This window comes from Trifolium pratense, linkage group LG5 (assembly GCF_020283565.1).
Source record: "Trifolium pratense cultivar HEN17-A07 linkage group LG5, ARS_RC_1.1, whole genome shotgun sequence".
Taxonomy (NCBI): Eukaryota; Viridiplantae; Streptophyta; class Magnoliopsida; order Fabales; family Fabaceae; genus Trifolium; species Trifolium pratense.
The window spans coordinates 50072105-50086211 of NC_060063.1; positions in this window are offsets into that span (position 1 = coordinate 50072105).

The window sequence follows — 14107 nt, forward strand, 5'->3', positions numbered from 1 at the left end:
GAAGAGAAGCAAAGAGTTTGCTGTTTCAGTTCTACAAAGGTATAACGTTTAACCCTGATCATGCCCATTCGCAAGGATCCATCGAAGGAAAAATTTTAATTTCCGCTGCGTTTTTCACTCTGTTTTAAATGCGATTTTCCTTCACCTCCCACTATTTTACTCAAAACAAATGACCCTCGACATTTGATTCGGAAAATTCCGTTGGAAGATTTTCTAGTGGGAATGAGATCCATATTTTACTATGTTCTAAGTCAGCGTTGGACTGATTACACAAAACATAGTTATTTTAGGTAGGAAACTCCTTTCCAATTGTATCTCATACAACTCTCACATCCTTTCCGTTGGGTGAATAACACTTATTCTAATCCATCATATGGATTAACCCAACACTTGCTTCTAAAATCATATAATCATATTATATTTCTTTTAGTTAAGTTAGACCCAATGAATAACAATCGGGTAAACTGGTTACCTCACCGCAACTTATCAATATAGACAATGCACTTTACATTGGCAACACCTACATTGATCGATATTGATCTTGAAGGGTGCTATTCTTTGGAAAGCATAAAACTTAATATAGATTCTTTTGAGGGTTTTGATTTAATTAGATCTCACCTCACCACGGCTTACATATAATAACGTCACTCCAATCATAACATGCATCAACATACATAATATAATAAAATGACATGGTTATGGCCCCTAGCGAAATTTTGTTCCCTCAAGCCAATGAGAGAACCTATGCTATTCCTAAGAACGATATATGCTTCTCCATGTTAGATCTTCATGGCTGTCCTTCCTGTCCTGTTTACTAATCTTATATTACATTACTATAAGAATACTCGCGTTACATGCGAGGGAGTATGAGATGAGAAGAGAATTACATTAAGAGATATAAGAGAGGCACGACACGCAGGCCGTATTTAAAATCCCAAACAAAACAAAATAAAAGGACTAAGGCCATAACCATTCATCATGCAATTCAATAACAATAAACACATAGTTATTATCATTAAATTAGCCCAATTAATAAAATACCATGATTGATCACTTTACGCAGAGTTAGCCGGGGGTTCCGCTGACCGGTCAGCGGACGTGGTTCAAAGGGGCAGCGCCCCTTGCGGGGCCTCCGGGGAGTGTAAAACAGACTGTATTAGGGTTTGTAACAATACAAGGGTTGTGTTGTTATACAAACAGAGTACGGCCAGGGTTTATATCTGAAGCATCAAGTGTTGGTGCGATTAGGATTCACTGATGAAGTGTTCATCGATGTTTTGCTTCCGGGGCTCCGCCCCGGAGGCCCCGCAAGGGGCGCTGCCCTAACTCAGCGGAACCCCCGGCTAACTCTGCGTAAAGTGATCAATCATGGTATTTTATTAATTGGACTAATTTAATAATAATAAATTGTGTGTTTATTGTTATTAAAGTTGCATGATGAATGGTTATGGCCTTAGTTCTTCTTTTCGTTTTATTTGGAATTTTAAATACGGCCTGCGTGTCGTGCCTCTCTTATATTCTCTTGATGTAATTTCTTTTCTCATCTCACTCCCTCGTATGAACACGAGTTTCTTGCAGTGATGTAATATAAGATTAGCAAATAGGACAGGAAGGACAGCAATGAAGAACTATCTTGGAGAAGTATAGGTCGTTCTTAGATATAGCATAGGTTCTCTCATTGGCTTGAGGGAACAATCACGCTAGGGGCCATAACCATATCACTTTATTATATTATGTATGTTGATGCATGTTATGTATGGAGTGACGTCATTGTATGTAAGCCGTGGTAAGGTGAGATCAAATTAATTATAAAAGCCCTCAAAGGAATTAATATTAAGTTTTATCGCTTTCCAACGAATAGCGCCCTTCAAGATCAATATCGATCAATGTAGGTTTTGCCAACGCGAAGTGCATTGTCAATATTGATAAGTTGCGGTGAGGTAATTTATTTATCCGATCGCTATTTAATGGGTCTAACTTAACTAAAGAAAATATAATAAGATTATATGGCTTTAGAAGCAAGTATTGGGTTATTCCATGTGATGGATTAGAATAAGCGTTATTCACCTAATAGAAAGGATATGAGAGTTGTATGAGATACAATTGGAAAGGAGTTTTGTAAGACCCGTGATTCCATTGTACCGTTTGTGTTAAAAACGTGAGTAGTGGCTAAGAGATTTAGGGTTTTTGGTTAAGTTATTTCGCGAGTATCGTCGTTATAACGACATAGTTTGCTGAGATCGTGCCTGTTTTGTGCTCGAGTGTCGGAATGGCACGGGGTTTGTTTTCCTGGTCTTCTTATAGGAAGGAGGATGTTCTTGTATCCTTGGAATTTTATTTTTCGCGTTATTCTAGTTTTTGAAAAAACGGGCAATAGTTTACCCGCTGTTCCGAATTTTCGTTAACTCCGAATCCGTTTATATTTTAGATGGGAACTTTATATATCGGCTTGAGTTGGGATATGACTTTAGAATATTTTTAAGAGTTAGGAATGAAAAATACAGTCGGGGAAAAATGTTTCGCGATAATTTTTGGAAATCGTTTAAGGCGAACGTTTAGTTTCTAAATTTTCTAGTTTCGCGAGTTTGGTCCGTAAGCGTAATGCGACTCGTCTGTGAGGCGTGAGTTCCCATGAGAGAAAGAAAATATCTTAAGAGGATAGACTTGGATCGATCCAATGGTTAGGGTTTAATCTTGCTTTAGTGGCACTATTTGATCCTATGGCTAGGAATGATCATGATGCCTTTACATAGGATGACTTTGGTCATTGTTTTGTACTTAGAAAATATCACAAAGACCTCTCCTTTCTCTTGCTTGGCCATGAGTCCCTTCCATGCCCTAGCTCATCGCCAAATTTTCAATCCTTCACCAAATCATTCCATTTCAAGCTCTTTGGAATCCATAGGTTTGCAAGAGTTCTTCTCTAAGGTAACTAGTTCCTTTCCTTTCTCTTTAGTTGGTCAAGAACACCAAGTTTGGTTAGATTTTGGTTCATGAGAAATTTTTAGAAAAGTTCATAAAAGATTTTTGATCCATGGAAATTGTTTCTAAGAGTTTAACTAGTGTTGTTTAAGCTTAGCTTGTTTGATTCCATGAGATTAGTGAGTTTTTCATGGATTTGTTCTTGGTTAGGGTTTTTGGAGAATTTCTAATTGATCAATAATATGAAAAATGGTTTTGTTAATGGTGTATTTGAGGTTGTTTTAAGACTTTTTAGAAGTTAAAAATCTTGGCAAAGATTTATGTTTGAAAAATTATTTTCATGCTCAAAAGACTTAGAAAATTTTATGAGATTTTGGGTGGGTTTTGGAAAATGTTTTGATTGATCAATGAAATAATTTTGGGGAACAAAATGATCAAGGCCATGGTTTTGAAATGAAAAAGTCAAGGAGCTAGCCTTGTTTGTTGTTGTTGGCCGTGGCATACCTTAGTGTATGGCCATGTGTTTTCAATTTTTTTGAGTCCTAAATGAGAAGGCTTGATCATGGTTTTAAAAGAAGATTCTTCAATGGTGCTTGTTTGAAAAGAAAAACTTGAAACTTGCGACGCAAGAAAAAACTCGATTATTTTGTCGAGATATTTTCGTAAAATTTTTAGGTTGTTTTCAAGTGTTTTGGTAGTGTGTGAAAGTGTCCTTTGAAGTTTAAAACCATAGAGAGCAATGGTATGCTTTGAAAACGAAAATGTGTTTGTTTTGTGAAAAATAGTGTATTTAACTTCGGGAATTTTTAATCACTATGGGGAGGACTCGGAAATAATATCCGAGAGTGTTAGGAAGTGCCTTAGACACCTCTAGACCTTTGTTGATAGGTTTAGTTTCGTTAAGATATTTTGGGAGAAACTTATGCATTGTCCGCTCGTTATTTTTAGGAAACACGAAACGGTAGATAGTGTGAAACGTTGTGGTTTTTGGTTGGAAGCATTGCCGAGGTAAGGGCACCTTTTTATTTCCGTCAATAGCATTAGGGTATGCTTGTGGTTATGCTTGTTGTGGTTCAATGCTTGTGTGCTTGGTTGTTTTCGATGTTATTTGTCTTACGTATAGGTGGGAAGTATATGTGTTGACATGTGGTTATGAATATGTGTATGTTTGTTGCATTAGTATATGTAGGGACGTATGCTCATGCAAACATTGTCAGTATTTGATCTGGGTGATTGTACCGGGTGATACTTCCGCCTTTAACGGAGACGGTATTTGATCTGGGTGATTGTACCGCCGTTAACGGAGCCGGTATTTGATCTGGGTGATTGTACTCCGGAGTATCCACCAATTGAGTTGGCATTTGATTTGGGTGATTGTGCCGGGTGTAATCCACCATTTTCCGGAATTCATGCATGTGGCATTCGATCTGGGTGATTGTGCCACAACCATTCATTAGAGGTCTTGCATTAGGGTATGTGTGCACTTTATTTATTCTTCTTGGTGTGAGGATGTGATAAGTGTTTACCGCTTTCTATTCTGGTATGTGTATTCGGTATTTTATTACTAGTTTCCAGTTGGTGACCCTTATTTTGCATGCCATATCGCGGGCTCCTCCCACCCCCAGACGATGGAGCGCCATCTGAGACCGTAGGCCGTGTGGACGGCGAGGACTTCGTGGACTATCCCGGAGTGTAGAGAGTAGCGCTTGTTAGGCTACATTTTGGTAGGCTTAGGGCCTAGGTTATATTTTGGGATGACTGTATGTTTTATACAATATACTCAGACATGTTAGTGCCGTTGGGCCTTGTGATATATTCGGTTCATGACTCGTGTCTTTTTGGTTGATGAACTTGCTATATCCGTTGTATGTAAATTATTCAGGTACACACTTTGCTTCGAGGAAGCCCTGTAATATAATGTGTTGATGTTATATTTATTTTCTATTGAATGACGAATTGCCGAGATAGCTGCGGGCGTTCACGCGCGCCATTTTATTTAAGCGTGTTGATTTAAAAAGAAAAAAATAATACCCCTTTTTATGCTTTGAAAAACGGGGTGTTACAAGTTTGCTACCTAAATAACTAAGTTTTTTGTAATCAGCCCAACGCTGACTTAAAACGAAGTGAAATATGGATCTCATTCTCACTAGAAAATCTTCCAACGGGATTTTCCGAATCAAATGTCGAGGGTCATTTGTTTTGAGTAAAATAGTGGGAGCACATATTTAATTAAAGGCCTAATTAAATGTGTAAGACCCGTAATTTCACAGTTTATTTTGTGTAAGGAAAATAAATATTGGATAAAAGTTTTAGGGTTTTTGTTTAAGTCGTTTTGTATGTATCGTTGTAATAACGGCATTTTTGGCTGAGTTTAAGTCTGTTTTGTGCTCGTGCGCTGAAAAGGCACAGACTTTTGGGTTGTAATCCTCTTTTATGTATGAGAAGGTTTATGCAAAAAGTTTTGGGTAAAAATGGTTTTTGTGTTGTATGTGTGTCAAAGAACAAAAAATTGAATTTTTCGTAATTAGAGGCTTTGCCCGGAAATTTTTTTGGGGCTTGGATTAGTGACTCGGGGGTATTATGGGATATTACCATGCCCTCGGAAGCGAAAAATTTTGAGCGGAAGTGCCATTTCCTTTTTCAATGGCCGAACCTAAAGGAGTGTGGGGGGGAAAATTTGTGAAATTTTTCTAAGTCCACAATTTTGGGAAAAATGATCATGCTTTGATGAAATGATCATAGGTGGGTCAAAGTATGATTATAGGATTGTATTTGGAAAGAAAAAAACTTGAAACTTGCGACGCAAGAAAAACTCGATTATTTTGTCGAGATATTTTCGTAAAATTTTTAGGTTGTTTTCAAGTGTTTTGGTAGTGTATGAAAGTGTCCTTTGAAGTTTAAAACCATAGAGAGCAATGGTATGCTTTGAAAACGAAAATGTGTTGTTTTGTGAAAAATAGTGTATTTAACTTCGGGAATTTTTAATCACAATGGGGAGGACTCGGAAATAATATCCGAGAGTGTTAGGAAGTGCCTTAGACACCTCTAGACCTTTGTGGATAGGTTTAGTTTCGATAAGATATTTTGGGAGAAACTTATTCATTGTCCGCTCGTTATTTTTAGGAAACGCGAAACGGTAGATAGTGTGAAACGTTGTGGTTTTTGGTTGGAAGCATTGCCGAGGTAAGGGCACCTTTTTATTTCCGTCAATAGCATTAGGGTATGCTTGTGGTTATGCTTGTTGTGGTTCCATGCTTGTGTGCTTGGTTGTTTTCGATGTTATTTGTCTTACGTATATGTGGGAAATATATGTGTTGACATGTGGTTATGAATAGGTGTATGTTTGTTGCTTTAGTATATGTAGGGACGTATGCTCATGCAAACATTGTCGGTATTTGATCTGAGTGATTGTACCGGGTGATACTTCCGCCTTTAACGGAGACGGTATTTGATCTGGGTGATTGTACCGCCGTTAACGGAGCCGGTATTTGATCTGGGTGATTGTACTCCGGAGTATCCACCAATTGAGTTGGCATTTGATCTGAGTGATTGTGCCGGGTGTAATCCACCTTTTTCCGGAATTCATGCATGTAACGATCCTGTGACGGGGTGTTACCGTGGCGATCCTGTGACGGGGTGCCACACTCATTCATTAGAGGTTTGCATTAGGCTATGTGCGCATTTTATTTACTACGCGTGTGTTGAGGAAAATGATAAGTGTTTAGCCGCTTTCTATTTGGTATTTGGTATTTTTATTTCCTGTTTCCAGATGGTGACCCTTGCTTTGTATGTGATAAATGAACGGGTTATCCCCCACCTTAGATGACGGAGAGCCAAGCGAGACTGTGGGTCGTGTGGATGGCGAGGACTTCGTAGATTATGCCGGAGAGTAGATGTTAGCACTTGTTAGGCTACATTTTGGTTAGGCTTAGGGCCTAGTTTGTATTTTGGATGACTGTATGTCTTATACATTTATACTCAGACATGTTTAGTGCCTTTTGGCCTTGTGATATATTCGGTTCATAACTCGTGTCTTTTGGTTGATGAACTTAATGTATCCGCTGTATGTAAATTATTCAGGTACACACTTTGCTTCGAGGAAGCCCTGTAATATAATGGGTTGATGTTATATTTATTTTCTATTGAATGACGAATTGCCGAGATAGCTGCGGGCGTTCACGCGCGCCATTTTATTTAAGCGTGTTGATTTTAAAAAAAAAAATTAATAATACCCCTTTTTATGCTTTGAAAAACGGGGTGTTACATTTTGGTATCAGAGCTCGACAGTAGATCTTCAAAGGGAAAGTGTGTACGTGAGTTAACAGTCTGAGGTCAGTCAGTTAAGATTAGAGTCGCGTCGGTTTAGCGAATCGTTAGTGGGTAGTAGTGAGTCTTGTTTGCTAGTTAGTAGTGCATTAACTCGTTTCGTTAATGTGTGTCTTCAACCAACCATACCGTGGCTACTTTAATCCTTATATGTTGGATGTGGAAAATTATGTGGAATTGGAAAAGGATTTGATTAAAAGATTTGGTAGTTAATACAGCATGTTTACATTGTTTGGTGATGATTCAGAATAGAGATTTTCTGGTTAATTTGATATGTTTGCCCCTTAAGTCTCTCGAGATCATTCTCGGGATGGATTGGTTATCTTACCATTATGTTATTTTGGACTGTGCCCGTAAATTAGCCTTTTTCCCCGAACCGGGAGTTGCTAGATATCTGTCAGCTAATAGGCTTGTAGTAACTATGAGAAATGGAGAAACGGATTTTATGTCACTTTCGAGTATAGAAGTCACCTCGGGCATTATTGTGGAAGATGTGCGAGTAGTTCAACAATTCCAAGACGTTTTTCCGTTGAAAATTCCAGGTTTTCCTCCGACCCGAGAAGTGGAATTTTTTATTGATTTGCATCCGGGAACGGGACCGATTTCGGAGTCTCCTTATCGAATGGCTCCAGCTGAGCTAATCGAGTTGAAAAGTCATATAGAAGACTTGTTGGGAAAGGGATTCATAAGGCCAAGTGTATCGCCGTGGGGAGCGCCAGTTTTGTTGGTGAAAAAGAAGGATGGAAAGTCACGGTTATGTGTAGATTACCGGAAGCTCAACAAGGTGACCATTAAGAATCGTTATCCCTTGCCACGAATTGACGATTTAATGGATCAATTGAAGGATGCGTCGATATTTTCTAAAATTGATTTGAAGTCGGGTTACCACCAGATAAGGGTGAGGGATGAAGATGTGCAAAAAATGGCATTTCGTACGCGTTACGGACATTATGAGTATTTGGTGATGCCATTTGGAGTGACAAATGCACCCGCTATTTTTATGGACTACATGAATAGAGTATTTCATCCGTTCTTGGACAAGTTCGTCGTGGTGTTTATTGATGATATACTTGTATTTTCGAAGAGTGAAGAAGAGCACGAAGAGCATCTTCGCCTAGTTTTGCAAGTTTTGCGCGACAACAAGTTGTATGCTAATCCGTCAAAGTGTGAGTTTTGGATGGAAAAAGTGAATTTTCTCGGCCATGTTATATCAAAAGAGGGAATAGCTGTGGATCCAGCTAAGATTGACACTGTACTTTCATGGAAACAACCACAAACTGTCACCGATGTACGAAGTTTTGTGGGTTTAGCAGGTTATTATCGGAGGTTCATTGAGGGTTTTGCTAAGATTGTGGCGCCGATGACACAACTTACACGAAAAGATCAACCTTTTGCTTGGACGGACAAGTGTGAAGCTAGTTTTCAATTACTAAAGAAGCTTTTGACTACATCACCGGTGTTGGTTCTACCTCAATCCGATGAGCCGTATGAAGTTTATTGTGATGCGTCTTATCAAGGGCTTGGATGTGTGCTTATGCAACATAAGAAAGCGGTAGCTTATGCGTCACGACAATTAAAGGTGCATGAAAAGAATTATCCCACACATGATTTAGAGCTTGCGGCGGTAGTTTTTGCTTTGAAGATTTGGAGGCATTATTTGTATGGATGCACTTTTGTGGTGTTCAGTGACCATAAAAGTTTAATGTACCTCTTCGATCAAAAGGAATTAAATATGACGCAAAGGAGGTGGATGGAGACGCTTAAGGATTTTGACTTCACATTAGAATATCACCCCGGAAAAGCTAATGTGGTGGCAGATGCTTTGAGTAGAAAAAGTGTGTCGGCATGTTCAGCGGTAATGGCTAGTCAACATGAATTGTTGAAGATGTTTCGAGATTTGCACCTCACGGTAAAGTTTGCACCGGGCGCTTTGAAATTGGGAATGATTACTATTTCTAGTGGGTTGTTGGAAGAAATTGCAAATTGTCAAGATGATGAATTGCTTATGGCAAAGAGAGACTTGATAATTCGAGGAACGACCACCGAATTCAAAGTGGGGGCGGATAATATTTTGAGATGTAATGGAAGGGTGTGTGTGCCGGATGTTAAAAATTTGAGGAACACAATCCTTGAGGAAGCTCACAAAAGTAAATTGAGTATCCACCCCGGAGCCACTAAAATGTATCAAGACTTGAGAAAAGATTTTTGGTGGCCGGGTATGAAAAGAAATGTGGCGGAATATGTGGCGGCGTGTTTGACATGTCAAAAAGCGAAGGTGGAGCATCAAAAACCGGCGGGAATGTTGCATCCGTTGGATATACCGGAGTGGAAGTGGGGTAGTATATCCATGGACTTTATCACGGGATTGCCCAAGACAAGAAAAAGGAAGGATTCAATTTGGGTGATAGTGGATAGATTGACAAAATCCGCTCACTTTTTAGCGGTTAAAGTTACCGACACCGCGGAGAAGTTAACCGACATTTATATTGCGGAGATTGTGAAATTACATGGAATACCTTCGAGCATTGTTTCGAATCGAGATCCAAAATTTACTTCACATTTTTGGAAAACACTTCATGATGCTTTGGGAACTAAATTGAGAATGAGTTCGGCTTATCATCCACAAACGGACGGCCAAACGGAAAGAACAAATCAATCATTGGAAGATTTGTTAAGAGCATGTGTGCTAGATGATCGAGGAAGTTGGGATGATGTGTTGCCTTTAGTGGAATTTACTTATAACAACAGTTATCATGCGAGCATCGGAATGGCTCCATTTGAGGCACTTTACGGGAGAAGATGTCAGACTCCTTTGTGTTGGTATCAAGATGGTGAAAGCATAATTGTAGGGCCTGAAATGGTGCAACAAACAACGGATAAAGTTAAGCAAATCCGGGCAAGATTGAAAGCTACACAAGATAGGCAAAAGAGTTATGCGGATAAGCATCGTAGGCCCTTGGAATTTGAAGCGGGTGATCATGTATTTCTTAGAGTTACACCGACCACGGGTGTTGGAAGAGTTTTGAAAGCTAAGAAATTAACTCCAAAGTTTATTGGACCGTATCAAATTACGGAAAGGATAGGAAAGGTAGCTTATCGTATCGCGTTACCACCGGTACTATCTCGGATTCATGATGTGTTCCATGTTTCTCAGTTGAGAAAATATACTCCCGACCCCTCACATGTGATCAAACCGGACGATATCCACTTGAAAGAGAACTTGTCATTTGAGGTTCCGCCGATCAAGATTGCGGATAGGAAGATGAAGCTTTTGAGGACAAAAGAAATACCTTTGGTTAGGGTAATTTGGAACGAAGCTACCGGAGATGCGACATGGGAACTTGAAAGCAAAATAAAAGAGCAATATCCGGAGTTATTCAACGACGTTTAAGTTTCGAGGACGAAACTTCTTTTTGGAGGGTAGTAATGTAAGACCCGTAATTTCACAGTTTATTTTGTGTAAGGAAAATAAATATTGGATAAAAGTTTTAGGGTTTTTGTTTAAGTCGTTTTGTATGTATCGTTGTAATAACGGCATTTTTGGCTGAGTTTAAGTCTGTTTTGTGCTCGTGCGCTGAAAAGGCACAGACTTTTGGGCTGTAATCCTCTTTTATGTATGAGAAGGTTTATGCAAAAAGTTTTGGGTAAAAATGGTTTTTGTGTTGTATGTGTGTCAAAGAACAAAAAATTGAATTTTTCGTAATTAGAGGCTTTGCCCGGAAAATTTTTTGGGGCTTGGATTAGTGACTCGGGGGTATTATGGGATATTACCATGCCCTCGGAAGCGAAAAATTTTGAGCGGAAGTGCCATTTCCTTTTTCAATGGCCGAACCTAAAGGAGTGTGGGGGGGAAAATTTGTGAAATTTTTCTAAGTCCACAATTTTGGGAAAAGTGATCATGCTTTGATGAAATGATCATAGGTGGGTCAAAGTATGATTATAGGATTGTATTTGGAAAGAAAAAAACTTGAAACTTGCGACGCAAGAAAAACTCGATTATTTTGTCGAGATATTTTCGTAAAATTTTTAGGTTGTTTTCAAGTGTTTTGGTAGTGTATGAAAGTGTCCTTTGAAGTTTAAAACCATAGAGAGCAATGGTATGCTTTGAAAACGAAAATGTGTTGTTTTGTGAAAAATAGTGTATTTAACTTCGGGAATTTTTAATCACAATGGGGAGGACTCGGAAATAATATCCGAGAGTGTTAGGAAGTGCCTTAGACACCTCTAGACCTTTGTGGATAGGTTTAGTTTCGATAAGATATTTTGGGAGAAACTTATTCATTGTCCGCTCGTTATTTTTAGGAAACGCGAAACGGTAGATAGTGTGAAACGTTGTGGTTTTTGGTTGGAAGCATTGCCGAGGTAAGGGCACCTTTTTATTTCCGTCAATAGCATTAGGGTATGCTTGTGGTTATGCTTGTTGTGGTTCCATGCTTGTGTGCTTGGTTGTTTTCGATGTTATTTGTCTTACGTATATGTGGGAAATATATGTGTTGACATGTGGTTATGAATAGGTGTATGTTTGTTGCTTTAGTATATGTAGGGACGTATGCTCATGCAAACATTGTCGGTATTTGATCTGAGCAGGGACGGATGTACCAAGGGGCATGGTGTGGCTAAAGCCACACCAGATTTTTTGATATTTTTTTATAAACATATATATAGATATATATATTGTGTTAAATATTGTCTTCGGATACTAGTTAAATATATTAATAAGGAAATTTTATCTTGTATTTTGTGTGTTTAATACTTTAAAAATAAACTACTACAAAGTTATCTTTTCAATATTAATTTTATCTTTAATTTCCTCTTTTAATATGTTTAACAAGTGCCCCCAAGTACTGTTTAGCATGAATCATAAAAAAAAGGTTAAATTGGACAATTGGTCCCTTAGCTATTTACGGGTTTCATATTGGGGCATTAACTAATTAACGTTGTAAATCGTCCCTTAACACGCCTACCAATATTACTCATAAATAAATCATTGTCATTTTGAGCTTTAGATGTGAAAAATTATCATCGTATTTCTTAACATCGTCCACCCTCTGCATAGCCACCACTCACCAAATTTGAGTCCCTCATTGTCATTTGGATCTTTAGATGTGAAAAATTATTGAGAATAGTTGAGCTTAATTTATCCAAGTGATTTTGTAAATGAGCCAAAAATGGTGGTGCGACATCAACTTCAAAATTATATTAGAGATGTTTAATTTTAGCCACACCAGTTTTTTATGTCTAGATCCGTCCCTGGATCTGAGTGATTGTACCGGGTGATACTTCCGCCTTTAACGGAGACGGTATTTGATCTGGGTGATTGTACCGCCGTTAACGGAGCCGGTATTTGATCTGGGTGATTGTACGCCGGAGTATCCACCAATTGAGTTGGCATTTGATCTGAGTGATTGTGCCGGGTGTAATCCACCTTTTTCCGGAATTCATGCATGTAACGATCCTGTGACGGGGTGTTACCGTGGCGATCCTGTGACGGGGTGCCACACTCATTCATTAGAGGTTTGCATTAGGCTATGTGCGCATTTTATTTACTATGCGTGTGTTGAGGAAAATGATAAGTGTTTAGTCGCTTTCTATTTGGTATTTGGTATTTGTATTTCCTGTTTCCAGATGGTGACCCTTGCTTTGTATGTGATAAATGAACGGGTTATCCCCCACCTTAGATGACGGAGAGCCAAGCGAGACTGTGGGTCGTGTGGATGGCGAGGACTTCGTAGATTATGCCGGAGAGTAGATGTTAGCACTTGTTAGGCTACATTTTGGTTAGGCTTAAGGCCTAGTTTGTATTTTGGATGACTGTATGTCTTATACATTTATACTCAGACATGTTTTGTGCCTTTTGGCCTTGTGATATATTCGGTTCATAACTCGTGTCTTTTGGTTGATGAACTTAATGTATCCGCTGTATGTAAATTATTCAGGTACACACTTTGCTTCGAGGAAGCCCTGTAATATAATGGGTTGATGTTATATTTATTTTCTATTGAATGACGAATTGCCGAGATAGCTGCGGGCGTTCACGCGCGCCATTTTATTTAAGCGTGTTGATTTAAAAAAAAAAAAATAATACCCCTTTTTATGCTTTGAAAAACGGGGTGTTACAAAATGTGTATTAAAATTGTTCAATACTTATATTTTCACTTTTACAATTGTAGATCACCATGTCAAACACCAATACTTCAAACAACATTTTGTGAAGCATTCTTGACAAAGAGAAATTGTCTGGGACAAATTTTCTTGATTGGCATCGTAACTTGAGGATAGTCCTCATGCACGAGAAAAAGCTGTATGCTATTGAGGAACCCCAACCTAACCCTGAGGATGAACCTGCGGCCAATGCTCCTAAGGCTCAAAGGGATGCTTATCAGAAGCGTCTTGATGATGCCATGGATGCAAAGTGCCTCATGCTGGCTACCATGACCTCTGAGCTTCAGAAGCAACATGAGGACATGAATGCGTTCGATATGATCGAACACTTGAAGACGCTTTACCAAGAGCAAGCCAGGATTGAGAGGTTTGAGGTTTCCAAAGCCCTGTTTTCAGCCAAGCTATCTGAGGGATCTCTAGTAAGTCCACATGTGCTCAAGATGATTGGGTACGTGGGGAACTTAGAAAAATTGGGATTTCCACTCGGAAATGAGCTTGCAACTGATCTGATCCTGCAATCGTTGCCGGAGAGTTTTAATCAGTTTGTTCTGAACTTCATCATGTCGGACATGGAGAAGACTCTGCTACTGGGTATGTTGAGGCAAGCTGAGCAGAACATGAAAACAAAAGGGAAGTCCAACCATGTTCTTATGATTGGCAATGGAAACAAAGGGAAGGGCAACAAAGGGAAGGGAGG